Raw genomic sequence first — 15,341 nt, forward strand, 5'->3', positions numbered from 1 at the left:
TGGTATACTAATTGATCTGCATTGGGAAGAAGAAATATTTCTAGGGCTTCCCTAAAGACCAAGCAGTGAGACTACTTATTATTGCAGAAAGTCTATTCCATACATTTGTGCAGGCTGCATTATTATGGTGGGTGCTGGGTGTTAGAGAGCAGCTGCCCCTGGAATCTCATGAATTTTGGTGGGGGACAGCTTTCACTGATTGCTTTTTTGTTTTGTTTGTTATGCTTGCAGCACTGCGCCGCCGCGTCTATCTGCCTGAGTCTGTGGCTTTATCTCTGCAGCAATGACTAACGCTTCCAACACACAAAGAATGCAGGTGAAGCAAAATAATGCACGTTTCTCCAGCATGGGGTCTGGCATGGATTCACATGCTCATGAATATTCCCCGTCGTCAGGCTGGGAATCCTCGGTAAAGAAAAAACCAGTATCAGTTTCGTTTCTGATCTGTCTTTCGTAGTAATAACCAATCACTGGTCTCTGCGTCATACTGACCACAGCCAATGACTGCCCTCTACCTAAGCACCGCCTCTGGCAGCCATCTTCAGATTTTTACCGCACGTTCATGTGTTGGGATCCTCGTGCTATTGCTCTCGAGCGTTAGTGCTATTTTTTTTCACGTTTTTTCTCAAAAACTTCGTTTTTTCGGTCAAAAGAGCCTCAAGCTCCACCGACTCTCCATCCGATCAACGGGGACCCGTGTCGGATTCGTCTGCGCCCCTCAAGGGTGAAGATTTCGTCGAGCTACGCTTTTGGAGGACTCCAGAAGTTTCTCAGGCCCGGTCATGGCCCAGGAGAAGGGAAGCTCGACGCCCGGAAAGCTGTTCAGGGTCTGCCCTGGATGCCAGCTGCAGAACGTCTTCAAGGAGGACGAACACTCTTTTTGTCTTTACTGCCTACATGAGGACAAGACGCACATGGAGAAGGACTGTGCGTTTTGCGGCAACATGTCGGAGCGGACCATGAAGGACCGCCATCAACGTCTCGCCAACTGGCTGGAAGGGAAGAGCCTGTCCGGCGAAAAGAAGAGTAAGAAATCCGAACGGTCTTCTAAGACCTTTGAGGACGCCCCGGCGATGGGGGTCCAACATAAGGCCAAGCACCGCAAGTCCGCTGGCACCGGGAGCGCCGAACGGTCGGGCTCTACGGGGCCAGGCTGGGCGCACCCTCCCCGGCACCATCAACCACGAGCCAACTCTCTGGGTCGGGTAAGAGGAAGGCCGAGCACCCGGCGAGGCTCCTAGAGAGGCCCCGGTCGAGCTCGAAGGCGGAGGGGGAGCGAGGCACTGTCCCCCCCCCCCTCAAGGATAAGGCGGTGAGTGCACCTAAGGTGGTGAAGGCCTTAATCCATCCGGCCAAGCCCTCTATCGAGTCTGTCGCGGCGGCCCTGGCTCAGCCTGTGGAGGCTACGCCAGTGGTGGCGACCTCGGGGCTCAGAGTCTCCCTGCCACCTCGGAGGGAGTCCTCTTTTGTGCCCATCGATAGGACCCCCGTGAAATCCCCCGTGGGGAAGAAAAAGGGGGGGCAGGGCGTCGTCGTAGATTCGGCCTCAACCTCGGAGAAGGAGCTGGTCGAAGTCTTAAGCCACGGCCTCGGCGTGGAAGAAGACCGGCCCGTCGGGATGGATCCCGACGCAGGTGACGACGACATCGTCGAGGGTACCGATGGGGCCCCTGATCGCCCGTCGGATTCCCCTCTGCCTGCGCCGCGAGACAGCTCGGCGGCCATTTTGTTGGCTATACAGTCCTTATGCTCAGAGATAAGGACGAGACTACCGTTGCCGATGGAACCTCTCCCGTCGGGGGACCCAGAACCGGGACCTTCTGGGGTTCCCCCTACCAAGAAAAGAAGGATCCACCCTCCTCCTCCTTTTCAGCCGTCGCGCCCCTTCCAGCCCTCCTCCCCGTCCACCCGAGGGGACGATACGGGGACTGACACGGCAGCGACGGGTACGGACGACGAGGTATACGACGAGGATGTACCGTCGTCGCCTCCCATCAGGGCTTCTCCGCCCGACGAGATTGGATCGTTCCACTCAATGATCGCCAGGGCATCCGAGCTTTTCCAACTCTGCCCTGAGGAGAAGAAGAAGGAAGGTTTCCTTTATCAGCGGCGCGAGGCCAAGAGGAAGACGGTCCTCGCGGTGCCTCTATTGGACGACATTTGGGATGAGGGCCTCACCCTCCTCAAGAACCCTTCCACGACGCCAGCTAGAAGAGACCGGTACGAGAAAAAGTACCGGGTCCCGGACACGGCCCCCCTGTGCCTCCGGGCGCAGCCTACCCCGGACTCCGTCGTCTCCGCGGCGGCCAGGAAAAAAGCAGGGGGGGGGTGCGGCCTCCACATCGACTTCCCCACCGGACGGCGAGGGGAAGAAATTGGACCCTATGGGACGCAGAGTCATCTCGTCTGCAGCGACGACGATTAAAGCTGCCAACGCCTTGGCTATCGTGGCCCGATACGACAGGGAGCTCTGGTACAAACTGGCTCCCCTGCTGGACTTCTTGCCGGACGACAAGAGGGCAGAGGCCCTGGAGATCCTGCAGGAAGGTGAGGTGGCTTCGGACCACGCCATTACCGTTGCGACGGACATCGCCGACACTGGGTTCCGCCAGTTGGGCAACGGCGTTTGCCTTAGGCGGCGTGGATGGCTCAAGGCTACGGACTTCCGTCAAGACGTTCAGACCAGAGTCCTGGACATGCCCTTCGATGGGAACAACCTGTTTGGGAAAACAGTGGACGATTCCCTTCAGGCCATTAAAGCGGACACCGAGACGGCCCGGGCCCTTGGAGTTCTGCAACAACGACGGACGCCCTTTCGGAGCAGCGGAGGCAAGGGCGCCTCCAAAGGTTCCGGCGGCGGTTTCTCCTCCTACCGTCAAGCGGCCCGCTCGTCGTCTCAGGAGGCCTACAGAGGACGAGGCAAGTCTGGCGGACCCCGCCGTCGTCGCCAAGGACAAGGCGGTAAAGCCTCGTCGAAGCAGGATTGAACTGGCCGGGGGGTCGGGCCCCCACCGAAGCACCCCGGTGGGAGGCCGGCTGGCGAGCTTCGTCAGCGTGTGGGAGTCCATCTCCACCGACCGTTGGGTGCTGGACGCCTTGGCCCGGGGCCACGCGCTCGAGTTTCAAAGAAAGTGTCCGCGCGTCCCCCCCCCGTGGCCAGGAAAGAACTTCACGTCCCTCAACTTCTCCTGGAGGTGAAGGCGATGCTCAGGAAGGGCGCCATCGAACTCGTCCCAAAGAGGCTTCGGGGCTCCGGAGTCTACTCGAGATACTTCCTCGTGAAGAAGACGACGGGGGGATGGCGCCCCATCCTGGACCTGCGACGTCTGAACAAGTTCATCAAGGCGCAAAAGTTCCGGATGGTCACCCTCCAGCACGTCCTGGGTCAGCTGGAGGAAGGAGACTTCCTGTCGTCGTTGGATTTGGAGGATGCCTATGTCCATATTCCCATCCTGAAGGGGCACCGAAAATTCCTCAGGTTTGTGGTCCAAGGGCGTCATTACCAGTTCAAAGCCCTCCCCTTCGGACTACGGTCGGCACCCAGGGTGTTCACCAAGTGCCTCGCACCGGTGGCGGCTCAGCTGCGCCGCGAAGGGATCCACGTCTCCCCCTACCTGGACGACTGGCTCATCCGAGCCAAGACAAGGGAGCTCGCCGTGGTTCACACGGCAAGGACTGTCCAACTTCTCACGGACCTGGGATTCTCCGTGAACTACGCCAAATCCCACCTGGTACCCGCGCAAGACGCTCTGTTTCTGGGAGCGAGGCTCAACACAGTGTCCCTTCTGGCCTCCCCGTCGGAGGAGAGGACCAGGACCATCCTGGGCAAGGTGCAGCGGATGTTGGTGGCCGACGCGGCCAAGGTGAGGTCCATCAAGTCCCTCCTCGGAATGATGTCTTCCTGCATCTACCTCATTCCCATGTGCAGGCTCCGGATGCGCCCGTTGCAGGAGTTCCTGGACGCGCGCTGGATCCAAACGACGGGCAGCTTCGAGGAAAGGATCACACTCGACGAGAGTTTCCGACGAGCGATCCGGTGGTGGGGCACCCGCACGCATCTGACGGCGAGCATGGACTTCCAGACCCCAGCCCACCAGGAGACAGTGACCACGGATGCCTCCCTGGAAGGGTGGGGAGCGCACACCGAAAATCTGCACGCAAGAGGCCTTTGGCTCCCGACGGAGAAATCCTTACATATCAACGTCCTGGAGCTCCGTGCAGTGTTTTGGGCCCTCAGGTCCTTCCTTCTGTCCCTCAAGGGCAAGGTGGTGAGGATCTTCACCGACAACACCACCACCATGTTTTACATCAGCAAACAGGGCGGAACCAGGTCCCCAGCACTGTCCAACGAGGCGCAGGACCTGTGGCATTGGGCAGTCGCCCAAGGGATGTTTCTGGTGCCGTTTCATCTGGCAGGGATAAAAAACACCATCGTCGACTCACTCAGCAGGGAGCTGCGCTCGTGCCACGAGTGGGAACTACGGCAGGATCTAGTGGATCGCCTCTTCCGACGGTGGGGCACACTCCAGATCGACCTGTTGTCGACGGCGACGAACTCCAAGTGCCGGAGGTTCGCCAGCAGGTTTCCCCAGGCGAGGAGCATGGGCGATGCTTTCTCGTTCCCATGGGAGGGCCTGTTCCTCTACGCGTTCCCTCCTTTGCCACTGCTAATCCGGCTCGTCAACCAGCTCAAGAGGTCACGGTGCAGGATGATCCTCGTCGCACCTGCGGCCGAGGCAGATATGGTTCCCGGACCTTCTGGACTTGTCAGCGTCCCCGCCAATCAAGCTGCCGGTGGACGCGGATCTGCTCTCCAGGGAAGGAGGCGCCATCCTCCACCACGACCCGAAATCGCTGAACTTGCAGGCCTGGCTCCTGCAGCGCTAGAGTTTGGAGGATACGACATACCGGCCGACTGCAGAGAGGTTCTTGCAAAGGCCAGGGCGTCCTCGACTCTTAAATGCTACGGACACAAATGGAAGAGGTTCTCTGTCTGGTGCCACGCACAGAAGATTAACCCTCTACGGATTACGGCTCCCCAAGTACTGCCGTACCTGCTGACGCTGGCCAAAGCTGGACTGGCACACGCGTCCATCAAGATTCATCTTGCTGCGATCTCCCGATACACCAGAACCACGGGGCGGACGTCCTTGTGGTCTCATCGTCTGGTGAAAGCGTTCATGAAGGGACTGTTCAGATCGTTCCCGCCGGTGTGGGAGCTCAACGTGGTGCTGACCAAGCTCATGGGACCTCCGTTCGAGCCTCTGCACTCGGCCCCGTTGAAGTTTCTGTCGTGGAAAACAGCGTTTCTTGTGGTCATCACCTCCGCACGACGGGTGGGAGAGATCCAGGCCCTTTCCTGCAAGGCCCCGTACTTGACTTTTCACGACACAAGGGTAGTGCTCAGGACGCACCCCTCCTTCATGCCCAAGGTACCGTCGGACTTCCACCTCAACGAACCCTTGGTGTTGCCTGTATTCTTCCCGTCGCCTTCGTCGCCAGCTGAGAGAACTTTGCACTCGCTGCATGTGGCTAGAGCGCTGAAGTTCTACGTGGACCGCACAAAGTGTTTTCGGAAGACGTCACAACTCTTTGTGAACTTTGGACCTGTCAATCAGGGGAAGGCTCTCTCGAAGGCTTCCATTTCCAGATGGCTCTCCGGCTGTATCATGTACTGTCATCGGTTGGCAAACCGACCGCTGCCTGGCCGTCCGAGAGCCCATTCCACCAGAGCGATCGCAGCTACCACGGCATTCCTTTCTGGTGTGCCCCTGCTGGACATATGCAGGGCTGCTACGTGGAGGTCGACGCACACCTTCACGAAGTTCTACTGCGTCGATCGGGATTCCAGGGAGGAGTCCAGGGTCGGCCAAGCAGTGCTGCGCAACCTGTTCGCCTGAGGTGAGCCTGGTGAGGAGGTAAGATGCTTAATGTTGAGTTTGATTCAATGCTTAATGTTGAGCCTTTGCCACCTCCCGTGGTTGTGCATGTGTGTACTGCTATGTATTCTTTATTCATGAGCATGTGAATCCATGCCAGACCCCATGCTGGAGAAGGAACAAGTTACTTACCTGTAACTGTTGTTCTCCAGCATGGGTCTGGCATGGATTCACATGCGAACCCTCCCGCCTACCCCTCTGCGGCTCTTCACTTGGTCATACTGCCACTTCACGTGCTTCCAAATCTGAAGATGGCTGCCAGAGGCGGTGCTTAGGTAGAGGGCAGTCATTGGCTGTGGTCAGTATGACGCAGAGACCAGTGATTGGTTATTACTATGAAAGACAGATCAGAAACGAAACTGATACTGTTTTTTTCTTTACCGAGGATTCCCAGCCTGACGACGGGGAATATTCATGAGCATGTGAATCCATGCCAGACCCGTGCTGGAGAACAACAGTTACAGGTAAGTAACTTGTTCCTTATTTTGCTTCACTTTTCATTCTTTTTTGCCGACTTTCAATGCAAACGCGTGTTTCTTTTGCTTGCGTTCTTTTTGTCCAGGTTAGGGTGGACTCAGCCCCACTGAACCCCAGCCATCAGGTTTGCAGGCTGCACAACTCACCACTGCACTACATAACCTGATGAAAAACAACTAAGGTGAAATGTCCAATTTCGGTACTGCAAAATTCAGGAAAAACCTTTGTATTGGTTCTTGGCATTTACATGTGCACATTTTAAAGTGTTGATTTTATGGAAGGCGAATGCCGTTTTGTCCAGTGCAATTTGGCTAGTTGTGAAAAGGCAATTTAATGAAATATGCATATTTCAATTTGAAATGCAAATTCCTGACGTCACATCACATACAACAGTTTACCTTTTTGACATGTTGGCGGAGCCAGGTGAAAATGGGCAGGGTTTTGTGTGACTGTGGGCAAGGCATAAATCTCAGGAATTTTGATTTTCAAATGTAGGCAGGTATGGGTGCTGGGTGTTAGAGAGCGCCTGCTCATGGTTCAAATGTCTACTGTTGAGCACCATATGATTATTAATATGGTGTCTATACAACAGCTTGGATAAAACAACTGAATACGTCTAACAAATGTTTGTTCATAGTGTTGAGCCTGAAATCAGGCTTTTTTAGTATTACGGTGACAAATAAAATAGTTTTTTACTGTTAATTTGGTGATCTGTTTGATGTTTAATACAGACTAATTTATGGTGTCGGTCAAAGTGTAGTGTTTAGTGTTCATACCTATAGATGTGGAAGGGAGGGGTAGCCTGTATTCCCTTGTATATATATATATATATATATATATATAACAAAAACAGGACAAACCCCCCCCCCTACAAAAACCTTTTTCTTTTTTGAGACAGTACTACAGACCCAACTCCTTATCCTGTTTTAAATTTACCCCCAAACCCGCCCCCCAATCCCCCTCCCTCCCTACCACGAAAACTCTGTGGTTTACGCTGTACTTTCATTCTTCCACGTGCCACATACAGCCGTTTTCTGGATGGGAGCCATGGCAAGGAAATTGTGGAGCGAAAGACCGTTTATAAGGTTGGTGGGTCAGGTGTGTACTCAGTGTGCCAGAAGGTCTATTTGCACAAAGAAGTGCAGAAGACTATGGTGGAAGTGAGCAATGTAAGGAGCAGGAACCCTGGGTGTATGCATCAACTGTATGTATTTCTTTGCAGTTAGTAACATACAAGGTGTGCTGCATGTGCCCAATAATTTTTGAAAAGTTTGCAGTAAGTGGGGTAGCGCTGAAAACAAAAAACAACTTGGGAATATACACAGTAAGTGGCAGGCATTCTACTGTTGTGCATACATTGTGTGTATGATATATGATGTGCGATTGTATGCTATGGCATTCGCAATGCACCTGCACACATGTCTAGCAAAGCACAACGAGGCAAAGGAGGGCAAACAGGTTAGACAGAGACAAAGAACCTAGTAGGACAGGTGTGACTTAGATCGGCCAAGTGCATGGGTGGAGGGAGGGGAAGGTACAGTCCATGGGAAGAAGAACAAATGACAATAAGTAAAAATACGGGCCAATTGTGCCATGTGCACGGATAAGTGTACACACGAGGTGGTGGATGCACTGTTAGGCATACAGAAAACAGTCCTCAAGTGCAGGGTTTGCTAGAAAGCCAGTGTAGGGGTTCGCCTGGCAGAGGGAGGTGACATGGGTCCCACATCAGAGTCGTCAGGTAAGTAGTGCAGATTAAGTTTACAAAATGCAGTTTGCCGGGGAGATGAGCTGAAACAGCAGACGAGAAGAGAAAGACTTTGAGGTGCTTCCGGAACCGGGGATGATTCCCCTCAAGTGTCAGGGAGCATGTAGCAGAGGGAGTTCACAGGTGAAAAAGCACATCTACCAACAACTGTTTTTTTGCAGAAGCGCGTGACCCTGAGGGAGTTGGAGACGAATGAGGGAAGAGCTTGTGCACGCAGATTCCTCCAGCATGGGATCTGGCATGGATTCACATGCTCATGAATATTCCCCGTCAGGCTGGGAATCCTCGGTAAAGAAAAAATCAGTTTCAGTTTTGTTTTTGAACTGTCTTTCTACTAATAACCAATCACTGGTCTCTGGGTCATACTGCCCCGGCCAATGACTGCCCTCTACCTAAGCCCCTCCTATGGCAGCCATCTTCAGATTTTTACCGCAAGTTCAAGTGTTGGGAGTCCTCGTGCTGCAGCTCTAGAGCTTTTACTGCGTATTGCGTTTTTTCGAAGTTTACTCTTATTTTTTCGGTCAATTCGAGCCTCAAGCTCCACCGATTCTTCTTCCAATCAACAGGGATCCGTTTCGGAATTTCCTAAGCCCTTCAAGGGTGGATTTCTGTCGAATTACACTTCTTGGAGGATTCCGGAAGACGTTTGAGGCCTACCCCGATTCGTACATGGCCCAGGACAAATAAGATTCGACACCTACTGGATCAAAACTGTTCAGGAACTGCCCAGGATGTGGATTACAGAATGTCTTCAAGGACGATGAGCACTCCCGGTGCCTCTACTGCCTTCACGCCAACAAGTCGCACGTTAAGGAGGACTGTGCGTTCTGTAAGAAAATGTCCGTCCGGACAATGAAGGACCGTTGTATTCGGCTCACCAACTGGCTGGAGGGGAAGAGCCCGGCAGCAGGTGAGAAGAAGTCTGAGCGGTCTTGTAAGAACTTTGAGGGCGCTCCGGCGACAGGGGCCCAACAAAAGGCAAAGCACTGCGAGTCTGCGGGTACCGGGAGCGCCGTTGGTTTGGGCTCCTCGGCTGCCAGGCAGGGCGCGATGTCACTGACGCCATCATCCACGAGCCAATGCTCTGGCTTGGGGGGGAAAAGGAAGTCGGAGAACCCGGGTAAGCTTCAGGAGAAGCCCTGGTCGATCCCGATGGAAAAAGCCAAGGGGGGGGCCAAGCGGTGACCCTCCCATTAAGGTGAAGGCCTTGGACGCTCCCAAGGCCGTGAAGGCCCTGATTCACCCAGCGGAGGCCTCGATTGAAGGAGTCGTGTCGGCCCTGGCGAAGCCTCTGGAGGCAACTGTTACGCTCAGCTGATATCCCCGGGGGCGTCTGGAAGGCTCTGAGATCTGGAACCCTGGATGCATAGTTGCCCAGCCCTGAATAATGAATCTGCAATTACAGAATGGAGGATTTGTGATAATTGTCTCTAATGGGTGAATCTCCCACCTCCCTCTGACCGATTCCCTTCCCACTGGGTTCTTTTCTCACCTTAGTTATTTGTAGGGTGAGCTATCCGTCCTGGGTTTCTTGTGCAGGGGCGCTTGACTTTTGTTTGCGAGCTGCCCGAGTTGCTTCACTGGTGCAGTACGCCTTCCTTGGGCCCAGTCCTGCTGTGACCCCGAATCTGCTGGTAGGCAGGTAGGTTTGTTCATTTTAAGTCTTTTTTCTGTTTATGGTGGGAATTCGTTAATGTCTTTATCTCCTTCTTTTCAGGTTCGAAGGTCTTGATGCTGGCGTGCCGGATGGAGAGGCACATTTTCTAGGTAAGAGAAAGCTCGCAGCGCCTTTATTGTCTTTTAAAGCTAACCTGTGTTTTCTTCTTCTTCTTCTCACAGGCAGCTCTGGTGCTGTGAGTGGATGAGAGCACGTTGAAAAACAGGCCCCCGGAATCCATTAAGGTAAGTACAGCGCTGTTCGTTTGTTTAATATTGAAAGCGAACCTGAATATGTCTCTTTTCCTTTGCAGATGTTGCTGTGGTGCTCCGGATGGAAGCATGGCGTAGCGCGATGGAATTCAGGTAAGACTGATGGAATTCGATGTTTTGGAAGCGCGCATTCTAATATTGTTTTTCCCTTTCTCGTTATTTCAGGTCGCAATGTTCGAACAGCAGCTGTGGTAGCGGTTTGCCAGAAGTCCTTAAGCTAGTACTCACAGGTGAGTGATGTTTCTTCTTCTCTCGGTTTCCTCAGGTTACAGTTCAGTTGAGATGCTGAGTGCTGGATGGCTGAGTGCTGGATGGTGTTTTCTCAGGTAAGACGGGATAATCTTCTTCTTGTTCTTGCAGGATTTGATGAAGATGCTGAAGACCAGGAGCTGGACACGGTGAGCGTCACGCTACAGGTCGCAGAATAACACAAAGCGTGTTCTGCAGTCAGGGTGTGGTTTATATAGCCCGGGTAAAGTAGTACCAGGGAAAGTAGTTCCAGGCCTGCCACACCCAAAACACTAGACTGCATGGCTTGGTTCTTAGAACTAGACTGTGTGAGTGCTTCCATGTTGGATTTAAAGGCCCATGTCCATAAATGGGGCCTAGTTTGAACAGCCCTTCCTTCCTACATATGAGCCTGGTGCCAAAGGCGCCAGGACTGGCTCAAGGAGGCCTTTTGCATTGGTTTTAAGGCCCTTAGGGTTCTGGTGGGAGCCTGCTTGTGGCACAACTTGTGCCCCCTCAAAGTGGTCATGACAGCTACCCCAGTGGAGACGACTTCCGGGCCTAGAGTTTCCCTTCCACCCCGCAGGGAATCATCCTTCCAGCCGATCGGGAACACCACCGTGAAACCCAGGGATGAGAAAGAGGGGGGGCACGGTAGCCGTAATGGACACGGATAGCACCTCCGAGGATGAGCTGGATGCCGTCAAAGCTATCCTGGACAAGAAATTTGAGGACTACGGGAGGGATCCCGACGAGGCGGACGTGGAGAGCAACGGTGGAGCCAACGAGGAGCCGCAGGCCGTGGAGGAAACGGAGGACCCTGTGGCCCAGCCGTCGCTCCCTTTACAACTTTTGCCTACGCCTCAGGACAATTCAGGAGAAATCTTGATGGCTTTGCAAACCCTGTGTATGGAGATAAGGACAAGATTGCCCTTACCCCAGCGGACGATCCAGCGGCGTCTGGGCTGTCGAGGAGCCCACCGAACAAGCAGAGGCGGATCCAGCCTCCCCCTCCCTTCCAGCCTTCACCTCTATCCCCTCCACCGAGGAATGAGACAGGAACAGAGACGGCGATGACGGGAACGGATGACGACGGTGGTGAGGACGGGATGGATCTCCCATCACCCTTTGCCCGGGGCCCCCCCAACCCCAGACGAAATTGGCTCTTTTCACGCTATGATCGCCAGGTCATCAGAGCTTTTCCAGCTGTGCCCCGAAGAGCAGAAGGAAGGTTTCCTCTACCAACGTCGGGAGGCCAAGAGGGAGAACGTTCTATCAGTCCCGTTACTGGACGACATCTGGGACGAAGGACTGTCCCTGCTGAAGAACCCGTCCACGCACCCTGCGAAGAGGGACCGGTATGAGAAGAAGTATCAGGTGTCATGACCCGTGACCCAGAACCCCACTGGCATGGTCACATGTCAGCTAGGGCTAGGACTCGGGGTTAATTTGGGGCTCCAAGGGCCTTACATTATCATCAGACTCTCCTGGAGTCAGTCCTGGCGCCTTTGGCGCCAAGCTCATGTTCAGATTGGGACTTTTACTTGAAGGGACTACTTTTTCTGTGAAGGCCTGCAGCCAACATGGAGGCACCCACACAGTCTAGTTCCTAAGAACCAGACTATGCGGTGCAGTGTTTTAAGGTGTGGTAGCCCAGACTACTTTACTTGGACTACTTTACAGGGGGGCTATATAAACCACACCCAAGCTACCCAAGTTACATACAGAACGTGCTTTGTGTTATTCTGTAGCCAGCAGCGTGACGCTCATTGTGTTCGGAGACCACCACCCGGCGATCCTGAAATAGCGGACCTGCAGAGGAGACAAAAGAACATCATTAGCAGTCTCAGCTTACCTGCAACTTTCCATCTGTCGATTACTGCTACTCGCGGTCTTCCATCTAGTTGGCAGCATCTTTAGGACATCACGCACGCACCGGAACGAAGCACCTGGAGGGAGAGAGAAAGAAGGAAAACGTTAAACAGGTTACTCACAGCATTCACAGCAGTAACCATAAAGTCCTCACCTGGCTGGGCATTTCTTGGCCGGTTCCGCTCTGCAAATCTTTGCAAGGCCAGAAAGACCATCGTGACCTGAAAAGGAATAAAGAGTACAGGTTAGCCCAAAAAGACATTAGCGCGCCGCACTTCGCGCTTAACCTACCATCCATCATACGCTCCCGCGTCCATAATCCCGGCAGGAGCCTGATCCAAGCGGCGCAACCATCAAACCTCAGTACACCTAAGGGGGAAACAAATAAGGAAAGACATTAATAGCAAGAAAGAAAAGCAAAGGCCTCTACAGACTGCCATAATCAGACTTACCTCCGTAAAGACAGTTGAATGGTTGGCACCAGTGAAGTTAACTCGGTCGCTTCAACCCGCAGAAAACTACGCGCCCCTGTGCAAAAAGCAGGACGGAGAGCACGCCAGACATCATAACAAGCTGAGGAGGGGGCCATCAGGTCGAGTCCAAGGGGCTGGTGGGAGGATATGAAATCAGTTCCTAAATCCAGTCTTCCTGTATTTTCAGGCCCACCTGCCATAGAAGACATCACCCCGAATTGGGCATGTCCAGGGTGAATCCGGCAACCAGGGCATACAGGCGTCGCCGTGGATACCAGGTGAGCATAACACCAGGTCCCAGACTCCTCTCCTATGTGCCTCAGAGCACAGCCGTCCCCAGATTCGGTGGTCTCCGCGGCAGCCAAGAGGCCACGGGATCAACTTCCACTTCCCCACCGGACAGCGAGGGGAAGAAGCTGGACGCCATGGAACGACGGGTCATCTCGTCGGCAGCAACGACCATCAGGGGGCCAACGCCCTCGCGATTGTGGCACGCTACGACAAGGAGCTGTGGTTCAAGATCGCTCCCCTTCTGGAGTTCCTCCCAGATGACAATAGGGCAGAGGCCCTTGAAATCCTACAGGAAGGCGAGGTAGCGTCGGACCATGCCATCACAGTGGCCACGGACATCCCGGACACCGGCTTTCGCCAGATGGGCAATGGCGTTTGCCTTTGCCGGCGCGGTTGGCTCAAGGCCACCGATTTCCGTCAGGACGTGCAGACCAGGGTACTGGACATGCCCTTCGACGGTAACAACCTGTTAGGGAAAGCGGTGGACGAGTCGCTACAGGCCATCAAAGCGGACACCGAGACCGCCTGTGCCCTAGGCACTCTTCGTCGACGACGACCGTCCTTTCAGACCTCCGAGGCAAATCTCAAGAATTCAGAGGCAGTTCATCATCATACCGCCAAGCTGCCCGTTCCTCGTCGCAGGAAGATTACAGAAGCCGCAGCAAGACCAGTGGATACCATCGTCGTCGCCGAGGAGCCCAGGGTGGCAAGGTTCTGGCGAAACAGGATTGAACTGGCCGTGACGTAGGGCCCCCAACTAAGCACCCCGATGGGAGGCCGGCTAGCGAACTTCATCGCAGTGTGGGAGTCCATCTCCACCGACCGTTGGGTGCTCTGGAGTTTCAAAGAAAGTGCCCCCATTTCCCTCTTGTGGCCAGGACAGAAAACCATGTTCCACAGCTGCTTCTGGAGGTACGAGCCATGCTGAGAAAGGGCACGATGGAACTCGTCCCCAAAAAAGCTCTGGGGCTGCGGAGTATACTCGCGGTACTTCGTCCGAAAGAAGACCGGCGGCTGGCGACCCATCCTGGACCTTCGGCGCCTCAACAAATACATCAAAGCCCGAAGTTCCGGATGGTTACCCTTCAGCATGTGCTGGGACAGCTGGAGGAAGACGACTTCCTGTCGTTGCTGGACTTGGAGGATGCTTACTTCCACATCCCCATACTCAAAGGACATCGAAAGTTCCTACGTTTCGTGGTCCAAGGGCGGCACTACCAGTTCAAGGCCCTGCCCTTCGGGTTGAAGTCGACTCCAAGGGTCTTTACCAAGTGCCTGGCACTGGTGGCGGCACAACTGTGCCTGCAGGGGATCCACGTTTACCCCTACGTGGACGATTGGCTCATCCGAGAAAAGTTAAGGGAACTCGCTGTTGACCACACAGCGAAGACCGTCCACCTGCTCACGGAACTGGGATTCTCGATCAACTTTGCGAAGTCCCATTTGGTACCGTCGCAGGACACCCTGTTCCTGGGAGCCAGACTCGACAGTGGCGCGGTTGGCATCACCGTCGGAGGAGAGGACGAAGGCCATGCTAGGCAAGGTACTTGACCTTGGAAGTGGCCAGGGTGAGGTCCATCAAGTCCCTGCTCGGCATGATATCATCTTGCATCTACCTTGTGCGCCTGTGCAGGCTGTGGATGCGACCACTGCAGGAGTCCCTCAACGCCCTTTAGATGCAAGTGGCGGGGAGCTTCGAAGACAAGATCTCTCTCAACGAAACTTTCCGTCAGGCGATCCGGTGATGGGGCACCCGCACGCATCTCACAGCGGGCATGGACTTCCAGACCCCAACACACCAGGAAGCGGTGACGACGCCCCCCCTGTAGGGATGGGGGCAGCACACCAGACATCTCCACGCAAGAGGCCTTTAGCTCCTGGAGGAGAGGTCCCTGCACATCAACGTCCTGGAGCTCCGAGCCATGTTCTGGGCCCTCAGGTCTTTCCTTCCATCCCTCAAGGGCAAGGTGGTACGGATCTTCACCGACAACACCACCACGATGTTCTACATCCGGAAGCAGGGGGGCACCAGATCCCCAGCCCTATTCCAAGGAGGCGCAGGATCTGTGGCACTGGGCCGTCGCCCATGGGATGTTCCTGGTACCTTTTCATCTGACAGAAGTGAAAAACACTGTTGCCGACTCACTCATCAGGGAACTGTGCTCTTCCCACGAGTGGGAGCTTTGGCAGGATCAAGTGGATCTCCTATTCCGACAATGGGGCAGTCCCCAGATCGACCTGTTCGCGACGGCGGCGAACACCAAGTGCCGGAGGTTCGCCAGTAGGTTTCCCCAGCTGGGGAGCATGGGCAATGCATTCTCCTTCCCTGGGGCGGCCTGTTCCTGTACGCGTTCCCACCATTGC

At 54.6% G+C, this 15,341-nt stretch overlaps 1 protein-coding gene across 3 annotated transcripts in view; it reads left to right on the forward strand.

The window, feature by feature from the left end:
• CFAP92 (cilia and flagella associated protein 92 (putative)) overlaps positions 1–15,341 on the forward strand; it is a 1,690,090-nt gene that overhangs the window by 741,785 nt on the left and 932,964 nt on the right. The gene's annotated exons all lie outside the window — the stretch shown is intronic.

This window comes from Ambystoma mexicanum, chromosome 2p, assembly GCF_040938575.1.
Source record: "Ambystoma mexicanum isolate Mex_15411 chromosome 2p, UKY_AmexF1_1, whole genome shotgun sequence".
In the NCBI taxonomy this organism is placed as follows: domain Eukaryota; kingdom Metazoa; phylum Chordata; class Amphibia; order Caudata; family Ambystomatidae; genus Ambystoma; species Ambystoma mexicanum.